At 41.1% G+C, this 14,847-nt stretch overlaps 1 protein-coding gene across 1 annotated transcript in view; it reads left to right on the top strand.

Moving 5' to 3' along the window:
- LOC130106773 (E3 ubiquitin-protein ligase RNF123) overlaps positions 1 to 14,847 on the top strand; it is a 349,957-nt gene that overhangs the window by 239,761 nt on the left and 95,349 nt on the right. The window lies entirely within an intron of this gene.

Raw genomic sequence — 14,847 nt, 5'->3', positions numbered from 1 at the left:
CTATCTCCACCGATGTAGTCTTCCTCTTTGGCCTGATGAAGCTGCCCGAGTTTTGCTGAGAACCAGGGCTGATTGTTGTTAAAGGTACAGAAAGTTTTGGTGGGCACACATGTCCTCACAAAAGCTGATGTAAGATGTCACAGTGTCAGTAAGTTTTTCCAGGTCTGTAGATGCAGCCTCAAAAAGACTCCAATCAGTACAGTCAAGACAGGCCTGGAGCTCCAGTTTTGACTCATTGGTTTATTTCCTCAGTTTCTTGTTTTTGTTTTTGTTTTTTTTCCTCCCCAGTTGTATCCGGCCAATTACCCCACACTTCCAAGCAGTCCTGGTTGCTGCTCCACCCACTCTGCCAATCCGGGGAGGGCTGCAGACTACCACATGCTTCCTCCGATACATGTGGAGTCGCCAGCCACTTCTTTTCACCTGACAGTGATGAGTTTCGCCAGGGGAACGTAGCGCGTGGGAGGATCACGCTATTCCCCCCAGACCCCCCCCCCCCCCGAACAGGCACCCCGACTGACCAGAGGAGGCACTAGTGCAGCAACCAGGACACATACCCACATCCGGCTCCCCACCTGTAGACACGGCCAGTTGTGTCTGTTGGGATACCCGACCAAGCTGGAGGTAACATGGGGATTCAATCCGGAGATCCCCATGTTGGTAGGCAACGGAATAGACCGCCACGCTTACCTGGACTCCCTTTTCCTCACAGTTTTAACCACAGGCTTTGCAGGTTTTAGTTTCTGCTTGGGAAAAGATGAATCAGGCCGTAATCAGAGAGTCCCAGGGCTGCTTTGGGGACAGAGTAATAGGCATCATTTAATATTGTGTAGAAATGATCCACAGTGTTTTTGTCCCTGGTGGGACATTTAACCTGCTGTCTGTATTTTGGCAGTTCGTGGCTGAGGTTTGCTCTGTTAAAATTCCAAAGAATAATGAGAAGGGAGTCTGGTTATTTGCACTCCATGTTTGTAATTTGATCAGCCAGGTGTTTTAATGCCTCTTTAACACAGGCCTGAGGAGGTGGGATATAGACACCGACCAGAGTAAATGATGAAAATTCCTGTGGTGAATAAAATGGTTTTCAGTCAATGAAAAAGCTCTCTGAGGTCTGCATGATTTCTTCAACACTGTGACATCCATACACCAACCTTTGATTATGTAGAAGCATATCCCTCCACCCACCCCCCGTTCTTTTCCCGATAGCTCAGTTTTGTGGTCTGCTCGGAGGAGTTGGAACTGTTGCAGATGAAATTTACTGTTTGTTATGTGCTCACTAAGCCAGGTTTCAGTGAGGCACAGGGCGGCAGATCTGGAAAAGTCTTGAGTTTTTTTCCCGTTTAGGAGTAGCAGTTCATCCATCTTGTTGGCCAGGGAGCGGACCTTTTCCAGGTGGATTGACAGGAATGCAGTTCAAAATCCCTGCTGTCGCAGTTTAATGAGCGCGCCAGCTCGCTTCCCCCAACAGTGTCTATCAGCCTCTGGAAAAGTTGTTTATACTATATAAAAATTTTAAAATTCCTGCTACCCTTGACCCATTACAGTTTGCCTACTGTTCCAATAGATCTGTAGATGGTGCTATCTCACTTGCTCTGCATACTGCTTTAGGACACCTTAAAATAAAAAATACCGATGTCAGAATACTGTTTATGGATTACAGCTCTGCTTTGATACAATTGTACCATCCACTCTGGTCTTGAAACTCATAGGTTTTGGTCTGGTCAACTCCGTCTGTAATTGGCTATTTGATTTCCTGACAAGCAGGCCCTAGACTGTGAGAATAGGTAAAACATACTCATCCATATCAGTTCTTAGGACTGGCACACCTCAGGGCGCTGTCTTAGTCCCCTACTGTACAGTCTGTTTACACACCACTGTGTTGCCAAATATGACAATAACAGCAACATTAAATTCGCAGATGACAGTGACAGTGATTGGAGGGCCTTTAGGAGGGAAGTGGAGGATTTAACCATAAGGTGCCATGATACCAACCTCTCTCTAAAAGTTAATAAGACAAAAGAAATCATTGTTGAATTTATAAACATCAAAAGTCACATTCATATTTCCATCAGTGGTTCATCTGTTGATATTGTGGACAGTTTTTGATTTCTCGGTTTACACATCACAGACACCCTCACATAGTCAACACCAATTGCATCTTCAAGAAGGCACAGCAGAGACTGTATTTTGTGATGCATCTCCAAAGTTGTGGTATGAGTACCAAAACTTATGAACGCTTATTACAGTGCCATCAAGAGTGTCTTGACAGGCTGTATCACAGTGTGGTTTGGCAACCTGACTGCTAATGACTCCACATTGCTTCAGAGGACTGAAGACCATAGCAAAAATCATTGGCATGGAACTACCACAACTTCATACTATTTACACCACGTGCTGCAAAAGGAAAGCCCAAAACATCATTAAGGACACCAGCCACCCCACTCATGTTCTGTTCTCGCTCCTTCCATCTAAAAAACGCTACCGGAGTATCAAATCACAAACCACCCATCTCAGTCATAGTTTCTTTCCACAGGCTGTCAGGTTGCTGAACAGCTGACACACCCATATTACATTGTTGTGTTACTGTGTACTGTATATTATGTATATAATGCATAAATGTATGCATACATAGTGTATATAGGTCTGTAGTGTTGTAATTGTGCCCCTTGTGTTAAGGCAGAGAGAGCCAGAGCACAAGAATCTCATTGTATTCTAATACATATGACAGTATAGTTGAACTTGAATTGGAAATGCAATTTCCCACTTAATGTGGTTGAGCGGGGCAAGCGTGAATTGCAAATGCAATAGTATTATTGAATTTAAATGTTATTCATGACATTGATGTTGCATCGCTAAATGAAAAATAATTGTTTCAATGGATTTAAATTTGCAGCCCAACATTTTAATATTGTCACCTTGAAAAAATGAAACGTCATAGTTATTTCATCAACATTTTCACAGTGTCAGCAACCATACGTTGTAACCATAAAAAATTACAATGCAAGTTGGAACATTGAATTTGAATGGACATTTTGGCTCACATAATGCATGCATATCTTGAAAATGAAATTGCAATAACAGGATTGCGTTTTCATTTCAGTTTTTTTTTTTCAATTTAAACTTCCACAGTGGAAAGCCCTGCTTTAAAAAAGATGATGTGTAGCGTTTGGATTAGGTGACACTGCAGGGGAGAACAGAAAGAGGAGCGAGGCAAGGTGGTGAGTTTCATTAGCAAGACCAATGAGTGAACACTGCATGAATTGGATGCAAAGACAGGAGATTCAGCGGGATAAAGGGAGGGAGAAAGAGAGAGAGAGGAAGAAAGGGAGTGAGAGAGAATGGTTGGTATCACATGTTTTATGTGGAGGTAAAAAGAGAGAAGATACTGACAAGTAGGGACAGAAAACTGGGAAGGTAGTGACGAGAGGGGAGGGTAGAATGAGAGAAATTATGTGTGGTATTTATGCAGTGAGGTGTAGAATGTGACTACAGTCGTGTAACAGAGAATATGTCAGAGCAGGAGTAAAGTTACTTTTGGAAAAAAAATTGTCAACACTTCGTTGATTCGCTCAATTCCAGGAAACAGCCAGCGGTTAATTTGCAAATTGACCGGAGATGATGGGTTGGAACCACATCAGACAGCATGCTTTTTTCCAGTCTTGACTTGCACACTCTTTGGTCACTGATCATGTTAAATGGGGTGTTAATGGATTCAACTTCATGTTGGTGCACTTAACTGCTGGAGGCAATTATTAACGTTATAACTTATAATGTTGAGCAGCTGATGAGAGGCGTGACACCATCAACTTCCAACTTACAAGTTGGTTTTCTTTTTTTTCTTTTTTTTTTTTTCTTTCTAGTTTTTCCCCTTATCCCACCCGATTAACCCAATGGCATATGGCTGGAACGCTTGTCGAATAACTCTCCTGGCTCACGTTTCCACAGGAAGGAGGTAGGCGTAACACCAGCTTCCTTCAAACTCGTGCCGGCTGCTCTCGCTGTTTTACACACTGAAGCCTCGCATGGATTGCATCACCTTCAAGCCGCGAAGGAGGCGTAGTGAGAATGCTTTCAGTTGCTCGGCTGCAGGCGCCCGGGTGGGCCAGAGGGGTCGCTGGAGAACGACGAGTCCCCGAACAATACACCGATCTACACCCACTATCCCTCGAGTAAGGGTGGCCTCAGGGCTCTCAAGTTTTGAACTGAGTTCAGAGTGAGATTTTGGCGGCGGCGGTGGTGGGGGTTTGGTTGGGGTGGGGACGGGGGTCTGATCTGATAAATGACACATAAATTCATACAAATAAAAATATTTATTTAATTCATAATTTTTTAGTGCAGGTAGAACTGGTGACCTGAACGAGAACAGGAGAATGTCACTTAATATGCGCAGTAAGCCCGTATACATGTTCATTATGAATACAAACGACAGGGTTGATGTCAGGTTACAATCTGTCTTACAGTAAAACACCAAGCTCATGAATCTCACTTTTTTGAATATTCCAAATGATTCAAGTGGCTTCTCCACTGTCTCATCTACTATGGTGTCCTCATCATTTTCTTCCACTGACACCCTAGCTGTCTCCTCCGCTGTCTCCTCCACTGCCTCCTCCACAGTGTCCTCCACTACTGCCTTCTCCACAGTGTCCTCCTCTAACCTGGCCACCTTTTTAGGGAGCTGATCCTTCACAGCGAAGCATGAAAGAATGCTCATTTGCCTCTTCCCTGACATCTTTGAAGACAAATGCAATGATTAATAATTATTAATTAAGGTCTGGATAAAATATAATGAAATAGCTGTCAAACAAAGCATAACTTTTATCTCATCTTAAGTTGGTAAAGTCCTCCTAGAAGTTGGTCTCAAATGCTTTGTGAATTACTCTTAAGAAAAAACTAAAAACTTTTAGTGCAATTTATAAGTACTCTTAGTGGTGGCCTAAGAGAAAAGCTTTATGAATAGTGGGTCCTGAACTAAGTGTCAGTATAGCTGCTGAAATTTGCAGGTATTAAACTAGCTAGCTTAGGGTGACCATATTTGGCGTTCCAAAAAAAGAGGACACTTTGCCTCCAGCCTCGAGATACTTCAATGATACTCGGAGTTTACTCAAAGATACCTTATAATTTGAATATATTTAAAGTAGGCCTCCTCTGTGTGGATAGAAAATTATTATTTATATTATTTAATGGTCCTGTTGGTGTAGGTTTGGTTGCTCTCTGTCTCTTTTCTCTTCCAGGCACATAAAGAGTCTCACTTGCAACATGTTCACTAATTAATATGCATGTGCTGACCTGCATATTAAATTATTATCATGGCTTTTTCTCTGATTTTTACATTTTATTTGATAGAATACTTAAATCGGAGACCACACTTAATATTTAAAAATAACATAACTCTGTCACACGAAATGTTATAATGACATAAATGTATAGAAACCTGTAGGTAATCTGCTGCTCTGTAACAGTTGCTGTGAGCTTTTCTATCCTCACCTGAGATTCTGGCTTTCAGTTTGTGTATTTCATGACACAGACCTGAAGTGATGCTGAAACTATATCAAAAACGTTGTATTATTTTTCTTTCATTCAACTCCTGAACTAAGATCTCAGATCTTTCACTTTGACATCAGAGCTCACCTGAGAGGCTGCAGCTCACCTGTCTGTGTGTCTCTGTGCTGCTCAGGCTGCTGCTGACAGGATTTTCAGAATAAAATGATGCCTGATAGTCAAACAAAGCAGTTGGACAAGCTGTGACTAGTTTGGCTTATAAATAATACTCATGCCTTACTACAATACAACTAGCAGCACATTAATATCACTTATACTATAATAACTCTGCTCTTGAGCCACTAATGGAAAAGGAAGGGTTGGCATTAAATAGTAAATAATTCTCACACTAATTTCCAAGATTAATATTTGGATTAATTACAGAACATTCTCAGTTAATCATGTGTAAACAGTTACTGACACTTTGGTTCTTCTTTAAAAAGGGTCAGATGTCTTCATTTGCTTTTGAGAGGAATTTTCACCAACATTAAAGTTGTTTAATTATCAACATGTCTGAGCAACAATCGCAAATTAGCTAACATCATCTAACACCAGAAATTAATATAATATCAATATCTTAGTTTAGTTTCAGGGGAAGTCGTTTTAAATTCTGTGACGTTTGAAATGTTTAAACTTTGAATATTGACCGCTGCAGATTCTCCACCTCACAGACTCCTCTGCACCCGTTGCTAGGCAACATGTAGCAGTGTCTTGCCATTAGCATCGCTGATAAAGCAGCTGGCTTGCTTGAGATCGGTAAAAATATAATATATAACAGTTCAGCAACACGCAAACCTACCACAGATAACCGGACATTTTCATGAATTTATAACCCCCCCCCCCCCCCCCCAGGACATGTCCGGGGAAAGAGGCCGTTTGGTTACCCTAAGCCAGCTAGGCTAGTTCACACACTCTGGTTAAACCAACTGCCTGGACACAATATTCATAGAAAGTAAAAAGAGACAAGTTATCTCAAATGATGAGATAACTTACTGTACACATAGGATATGGTCTTCTCCCACGTTGTTGTCGTCCTACTTCGGATTTGTGACTAAGTTAGTAGATAGCTGTCCTCTTCTGTCAAGTTGTTGTAGCAGGAATATCTAAATCTTACCCGGATACAGCAATGCTATTATTTGATTGGCTGTTCGGCAGCTATATTCTTTAATTTGATTGGCTGGTGCGTGGCAGGCCCTTCCCAACGCTACTTGATTCCTACCTGTTCCACTGTTATAAAAAATAGCGGCGCAACTTGGTGGGCGTTACCCTGGTTCTCTGCATGAGAAATACAAGGTATGGCGTGTGAGCGTGTGAACGAGTTGAAATGCGTGTGTCTCACGCCCAATGCGTGAGACTTGAGAGCCCTGAAGCCTAATGAATGCCTTACCCCGTGAACGCTCTGGCCGTGACCGGTTACGGCGAGTCTGGGATATGAACCTCCCATCCACATGACAAGCGGATTGCAAGAACGGCGGTTTATTCCGCTCGGCCACCAGAGCGGCACAAGTTGGTTTTCTGTCTGTGTATTAATTCTTTATATTTGTATTTCAATATTTGCTTTAAAGACAGAATATTCACACACACCTTGGGCAAATTTATTGGTGTGCCTTCCAGGTGCATTTTTATTTTGCTCTCATTTCTCAAGCCTATGAAATGGTTAAAAGACAAAACATCTCTCGCAGAATAACAACCTAACAGTAAAAAGCTGAATTCTCTTGTAAGGAAGAACTTATCACTTTTTTTTGGTATGTTTTTTTTTTTCAGTGCAAAAGGAAGCCTCCTGATTCTGTGTTTCAACACCACAACAGCATTACTAATTCAGAGCAGCAGTACAGCCTTACGGCCATCCAAATATTATTATTCAGTGGTCCATTGACTCTTCACCAAAATAGATACACAGATGGGAACCGTCACCCCACATGTTTGGTTAAGACCTAATGGTTAACTTATAAAAGGACATCGCTATTTTGTTGAACATCATCCGTTCGAGAAATACATTGCACTCCCATCTCCCCACTAAATCACCTCTCCTCTCTTATTACCATGCTAACCTGCTCTTACCTTTAAATGAGAGAAGGAATTGTTTGTCCTCTACTCTCAGCTGTTGTTAACTTATTTTCTGTTATATTTCTCACTGCTCCCTGGTGACAGGATTGTTAGCATCTATTCTGTTACCTACCAACACGGGGATCGCCGGTTCGAATCCCCGTGTTACCTCCGGCTTGGTCAGACGTCCCTACAGACACAATTGTCTGTGTCTGTGGGTGGGAAGCCAGATGTGTCCTGGTCGCTGCACTAGCGCCTCCTCTGGTCAATCAGGGCACCTGTTCAGGGGGAACTGGGGAAATAGCATGGTCCTCTCATGTGCTACGTCCCCCTGGTGAAACTCCTCACTGTCAGGTGAAAAGAAGCAGCTGGCGACTCCACATGTATACTGGAGAAGGCATGTGGTAGTGTGCAGTCCTCCCTAGATTGGCAGAGGGGATGAGCAGTGACTGGGATGGTTCGGAAGAGTAGGGTAATTGGCCGGATACAATTGGGGAGAAAAAGGAGGGAATTTTTTTTTTTAAAAAACAAAACAAAAATATTGTTAGCAGATCATGGATCTCAAGTCTGTCCCCACGTCTCACAGTTGTTTGCGTGTAATGTAAGGAAATTATACTCTGCCTTATGGGGTAGTAATTTTTTTTAACATTTTTTGACCCTAAAAACATATTGGTATGGGCTAGGATAGGGAAAGTGATTGCCGTCATAGTAAGTTCAACAGAAAATGCTGAATTTCCATGTCCATGTCATGTGAGGGCATCAAAGATCTAAGACCTATGTCCTCCATGTAGGGAACATGTGGATTCCAGCACATTAAACCAATAAACCATTCTGAGTAGAAAGTCGACATGCCAGCGTTAGCCAACTAAAGTCTCTGAATAGACATGTGAGAAGCTGGGGCGAGGTATTTTACTACAACACTTAAACCTTCATCCTAACCAACACCACCATCATTGTCCTCTACAGCTACACCCCTTATTTAATTTTTTTTAATAAACGTTAATATGCAGAGACAGGCTAAAAATGTGCTCTTACTTACTCTGTCATGTTAATGTAAAGAAGTATGCCTTTTTTTTCTTTTTTTTTTTGGGAAAAGTATGACTTTGTAAAACTCAGTTTGTAAAACTCATAGCTTATAGATGTGGTGAGGGAGGAAATGCAGGTGGCTGGTGTGACAGAGGAAGATGCAGAGGACAGGGAGAGATGGAAATGGATGATCCGCTGTGGTGGACCCCTAACAGGAGCAGCCAAAAGTAGTAGTAGTAGTAGTAATATAGGTTTGTAAAAATTCAGCCTCGAAGACAAGCCACCTTCATCATGCATATACTACATTAGAGTTTGATATATATTTCTTGGCTTCTGTGATCAATAGTTGAAAAAAAGGTAAAATTATGTCTTGAAAAATTAAACAAGAATGCAGAAAAGAATTGTACTGTTCTTGAACATTTATTTTTCTTCAAATGAAACCAAATAAGTGACGTCATTGAATAAGCCAAGATGAGTACACACAGTCTACTCAATTTTTTTTTTACATCAGGACAGGTTTAGCTGCTAGTTGCTAGTGTCAGTACAAATTCCTGTGCAACAACCACCCTCTACAATAAAATAAAAACAAAACCGACTTCCGGTAAGATGGCGACTTGAATAGCAGCACAACTTTCTGCCTCTCGCAAGTTGGCTAAAATAAATCCTCTAAAACACTAAACTCGACGCAAAAAAAGGAGAAATGAGAAGAGGAGGTAATTCGAATAAAGGTAGCCGTACAATCCAAAAGGGTAACGCACCAGATACACAGGGAGCGAAGAAACAGTCGGAGCAAGGTAATAGCAAACACGAGGTAGAAGAAGCTACAATGGCGGCGGACACAGCTGAGACATTGCGTGCCGGATTAGCAGCTATCGCTAAAGAGATACAAGAATTCAAACAAGAGCTACGAGGTGACTTTGCCAGACTCAAAGATGAGGTGAAAAGGGAAGTGAAGGAAGAGATTGCTTGCTTCCGAGAAGAGATGACAGAAGTTTGCAGAGAGCAACGGCGAAATACAGGTGCAGAAAGCGCACGAGTGAAGCCCAGAAGCGCATAGCCGAACTAGAGGAATGGCAGGCGGACTCGACAGAACTACTGATGGACATGTCGATCCAAACGCGCCAGATGCAAGAAAAAATAATGGACCTGGAAGGGAGGTCAAGGAGGAACAATATTCGAATCTTTGGTGTGCCAGAGGAAACGGAGGGAGGCTCCATTACCCAGTACGTGGAACAACTCTTGAATACTCAACTTGACTTAGAAGAAGGGACCAATCTCCAGATACAAAGAGCTCACAGAGCCCTCGCTCAGAAACCCCCTCCGACAGCTCCCCCCAGGTCACTAGTGGTGAACTTTCAACAGTTTGATATAAAAGAAATGATTCTCAAGAAAGCATGGAAAAAGAATAAGATAGAGATAGGCGACAAACGTATTTACTTTGATCACGATTACGCAGCTGAAGTGGTCCGGAAAAGAAAATCATATTTGGGCATTAAGAAAGTGCTCAAGGGTAAAGGAATTCGTTTCCAGACACCCCTCGCCAAAATAAGGATCCACTGGAACAACGGAACGAAGACATACGACAATGCCAGGGAAGCTGCGATGGACATGAAGACGAGAGGCTGCGACATCGAGATACCAGACGATGACATGGCAACCATGGCCACAGAGCAGGTGGAGGCGACTGGGACGCGAGCAGGGTGGCAACGAGTCCAAGGCGCGAAAGGAAGACGTGAAGCTGCACAACGAGCGAAAGAGAAGCTCCAGGCCTATCGGAGAAAGTAGGATTGGTATCGTTCTGACTGAGTTGAGCTCCATTACAAAAGGCTTTTTCATCACATGCCACGGAGAGAGGTAGACTATATGGTTGCCAAACGTTGGACATGCCTGGACAAGGCTGTAGGCTTATCCCATGTGATGGGCAAAATGTCAAGTCTAGAGTGGGGCCCTTTCTGAAAAGGATTTCCCCTTCACCTACCAACGGGGACTCGGGGTGGTTAGGCCCCTTTAGTTGGAAGTTATTTTTGTTGTTGATTAATGTGTTTTATATTTGTAGTTTTTTTGTCTAGAGCTCTGTGGGAATATATGGAAAAAGAGTATCAAGATGTCTAGATGGTTCACACTACTAAAATAATGTCGCTGAATGTTAATGGTCTAAATATGTTAAAGAAGAGGGAAAAGGTTATGATTAAGCTAAAAAAGGAGGATGTACAAATCATATTCCTCCAAGAGACCCATTTAACACAGATAGAGCATGGGAAACTTAAGAAATATGGGTACAGACATTCATATTATAGCTCCTGCAAGGAAGGGCGCAGGAGAGGTGTTGCAATTTTAATATCAAACAAAACTCAATTCGATTATGATAGGGAGATTGGAGACAAGGAGGGGAGATATATTATAGTGAAGGGGAGGTTAGAGAACAAACCAGTGACATTGGTAAATATATACGCCCCTCCTGAAAGTGATAAAAGATTTTTTAAATCTTTGTTTGATGAGATAGCAAACGAGTCAGAGGGGGTCTTAATTTCTGGGGGAGATTTGAATGTCGTTTTGAATCACAAAATGGATACGACCAGTATCAAAAGGACTAAAACACAGGTCACTCGATTTGTAAATATATCACTGGAAGAGATGGGGATGGATGATGTATGGAGACAATTACACCCTCAGGAAAAAGATTATACACATTACTCAGCTGTACATAAAGTTCATTCAAGGATAGACTATTTCCTTATGAGCAAAGACGATATTTACAGAGTAAAGGAGTGTGGGATTGGAGCGGCGGATAACCCAAATCACAATCCAGTATATTTAGAAATTAATTTGAATTGTAGAAAGCGAAATACGGTTTGGAGGTTTAATGTGGGTCTACTGAATAGTGAGCAGAGTAAGATTATGTTAAAGACGGATATTCGGACATATCTAGAAGAAAACAGCAATGGGGAAGTAGACCCAACAATATTTTGGGATGCCATGAAGGCGGTCATCAGGGGAAAGTTAATAGCGCATTCAGCATTGATCAAAAAGGCAAGATCAATTATATCCAGAAAGAATACGGACAGGTTAAGAGAAATGGAGAGGGAATACCAGACTGCGGGAAACCCCGTGGTGTTGGAGCAAATCAAATCGGCTAAGTCAGACATTAATAAAGAACTGTTAGATGAAGTTGAGAAAAAAAGCTTGTTTCTCAAACGAAGATATTATGAAACAGGCCCGCGCGCAACTAAACTGTTGGCAAAACGTATTCGCAAACAGCAAGCAGTTGGCCATATACATAAGATCAGAGACCCCCATTCAAATGAGTTAACGAATATACCAGAAAGCATAGAGGACATATTTTTGGGATATTATAAAGAGTTATATTCACAACCCACACCTGCATCCGAAGCGGAAATTAATACCTTTTTGAATTCATTAGATTTACCCTCAATTGGACGGCTCCAAAATGACAAATTAACAGCTGACATCAAGATGGAAGAGGTGATAGATGCAATAAATTCTTTGAAAGACAATAGAAGCCCGGGCAGCGATGGATACCCTGCAGAATGGTACAAAGTGTTTAGGGAAGAGCTGGCACCGATACTTCTGAGATCCTTCAATTGGACACTTCACAATAATAAGATACCACCATCATGGTCAGAGGCAATAATCAGTCATTCCAAAACCGGAAAAGGATAAAGAATATTGTGGGAACTACAGACCTATTTCATTATTAAATGTAGATTATAAAATATATGTGACAATTATCTCCAAAAGGTTAAACTCATTCATAGGTGATTTGATAGATTAAGATCAAACAGGATTCATGAGAGAAAGACAAACGCATGATAATATCAGAAGGACATTGCATATTGTTGATCAAGCGAGTAAGAGAAAACAGGCTACACTTTTAGTAAGTTTAGATGCAGAAAAAGCATTCGATCGGGTGTCTTGGAATTTTTTGTATGCAGTATTGGAACGACTAGGGTTCAGCAATAAGTCAATACAGTGTATTAAAACATTATATCAACAACCTAATGCTCGGATTAAAATAAACGGGAGTTTAACGAACAAGTTCATTTTGCAGAGGTCGACAAGAAAAGGATGCTGTTTGTCTCCGACACTGTTCGCGTTATTCATTGAGCCTTTAGCGGAGGCCATTCGCCAAAATGAAGGAATTAATGGAGTGACAGTGAATGGCACTGTCCACAAGGTGGGGCTATTTGCTGATGATGTCATAGCCTATCTTGAGCAACCACATACATCACTCCCTCAACTAATGAAGCTACTAGAACTATATGGTCATTTATCTGGATATAAAATTAACATCTCAAAAACACAGGTGCTAGTTCTCAATTATACTCCAACCACAGAATTCAAGGGAAAATTTTACTTTAATTGGAATCTAAACAAAATCAAATATTTGGGAATTTACATTACCAAGGAATTGTCTAAATTACATAAAGCAAATTACAGCAAGATCAACGATGTGATGCAAAAGGATATTGATAGATGGTCCACTCTGCCACTTGACTTCAGCTCAAGAATTGAGACAGTTAGAATGAATATTCTACCAAGGCTTCTTTATCTATTCCAATCGTTGCCTGTAGAGGTGACTCAAGCTCAATTTGATAGGTGGGATAGGACAATATCTAGATTTATTTGGGGAGGGAAGAAGCCCAGAGTAAGGTATGAAACTCTCCAACTCTCAAAGGAAAAGGGAGGTATGGGTTTACCAAATCTAAAAGAATAGTTCAAAGCTGCCCAGCTGAGATATGCTGTTGACTGGTGTAGGCAAGATTACATGGCCAAGTGGAAAGTCATGGAAAGGGAATATGGTGGGTACCCTATCCAGAATATTTTAGGGGATAAAGAAGTATACAAGAAAACAAAAACCCACATGGATTCAGTCACATTATTTACACTGGAGTTATGGTTTAAATTGATTAAAATCAACAAATTACAAGATGAGATACAGTTATTGAGATGGGTAGCATATGATAGAGACTTTACTCCAGCGAGGCATAACACAGTTTTTAAACTGTAGGTTAACTGGGGAATCACAGCATGGTGCACTCTAGAGGAAAAAGGGGAGATGGAGCGTTTTCAGGGTATGAAAGACAAGTTTGATTTGGAGAATCATGACTTCTTCAGATATTTACAATTAAGGGATTATTACAACAAACGTATCAGGAGAGGACCCTCCATGGAGGTGAACAGTGTGATTCAAATTATAATCAACGCATGTAAAGGGAGAAAATCTAGGACTATATCTGTACTATATCAAGCTCTCACAACTAATAAACACTCAACTACATATATAAAAGAAAAATGGGAATTAGAATTTGGCACAGAAATTACAGAGGAGGACTGGCAGAATATGTGGAAAGTTCATCAATCCTCCACTAGTTCGCGGATATGGAGGGAATTCTCCTGGAAAAATCTGATACGTTTTTTTATTACACCAAAAATCAAAAATAGATACTCCAGCACCAAACTGTCATGTTGGAGGAAATGTGGAACAGAGGATGTAGACCACTCGCATATATTTTGGAAATGTAATAAGCTAGCAATGTTTTGGGAGATGGTTCATGATGTAATACAAAAGGTACTTGGATATGACTTCCCTAAGAGCTATATGACCCTCTATTTCTGTAATTTTAAAAACGACGATATAGGGCCAAGTGATAGATGTTTGGTTAAGATATTGCTGATTGCGGCTAAGAAGGCATCACAAGAAAATGGTGCCAGGTGGACGCCCCCACACAAGGACAATGGATGGAAATAGTGGAAGACATTCATACAATGGAAAAACTGACTCATCGATTGAGACTTACAGTACCTCGGATGGAAGACCAGTGGAAGAAATGGACATGGTTTAAGGAGCAAACACGCGACAACATAATTCATGACAACACTTAAGACTGGAAAGTTAGACCCACAGGAAGCTCATGTAGTTCATTTTTTTGTGTGTTTTTTTGTTTGTTTGTTTTGAGTTGCCCTGTTGGGCTTGTGTGCAAGTAAATGTAGATAATTCAATGTTTACTTCTGAATACGGATGCCATGTTTGTGTTGACCTAAAAACTTCAATAAAAACTAAAGTGATAAAAAAAAAAAAAACAATTCGCTATGTTCATTTTCTACATCTGAAAAGTGTTTTATTTTCAAGGAATTTAACTTGGCTTTTGACTAGTAGTTGATTTGACTATCCTTAGCTTGTCTTCACAGGTTTAAAATGTTGTCACTCTGCTGTTC

This window comes from Lampris incognitus, chromosome 2, assembly GCF_029633865.1.
Source record: "Lampris incognitus isolate fLamInc1 chromosome 2, fLamInc1.hap2, whole genome shotgun sequence".
In the NCBI taxonomy this organism is placed as follows: Eukaryota; Metazoa; Chordata; class Actinopteri; order Lampriformes; family Lampridae; genus Lampris; species Lampris incognitus.
The sequence above is the reverse complement of the archived record's forward strand: the minus strand, read 5'-3'. Positions and strand labels throughout refer to the sequence as shown.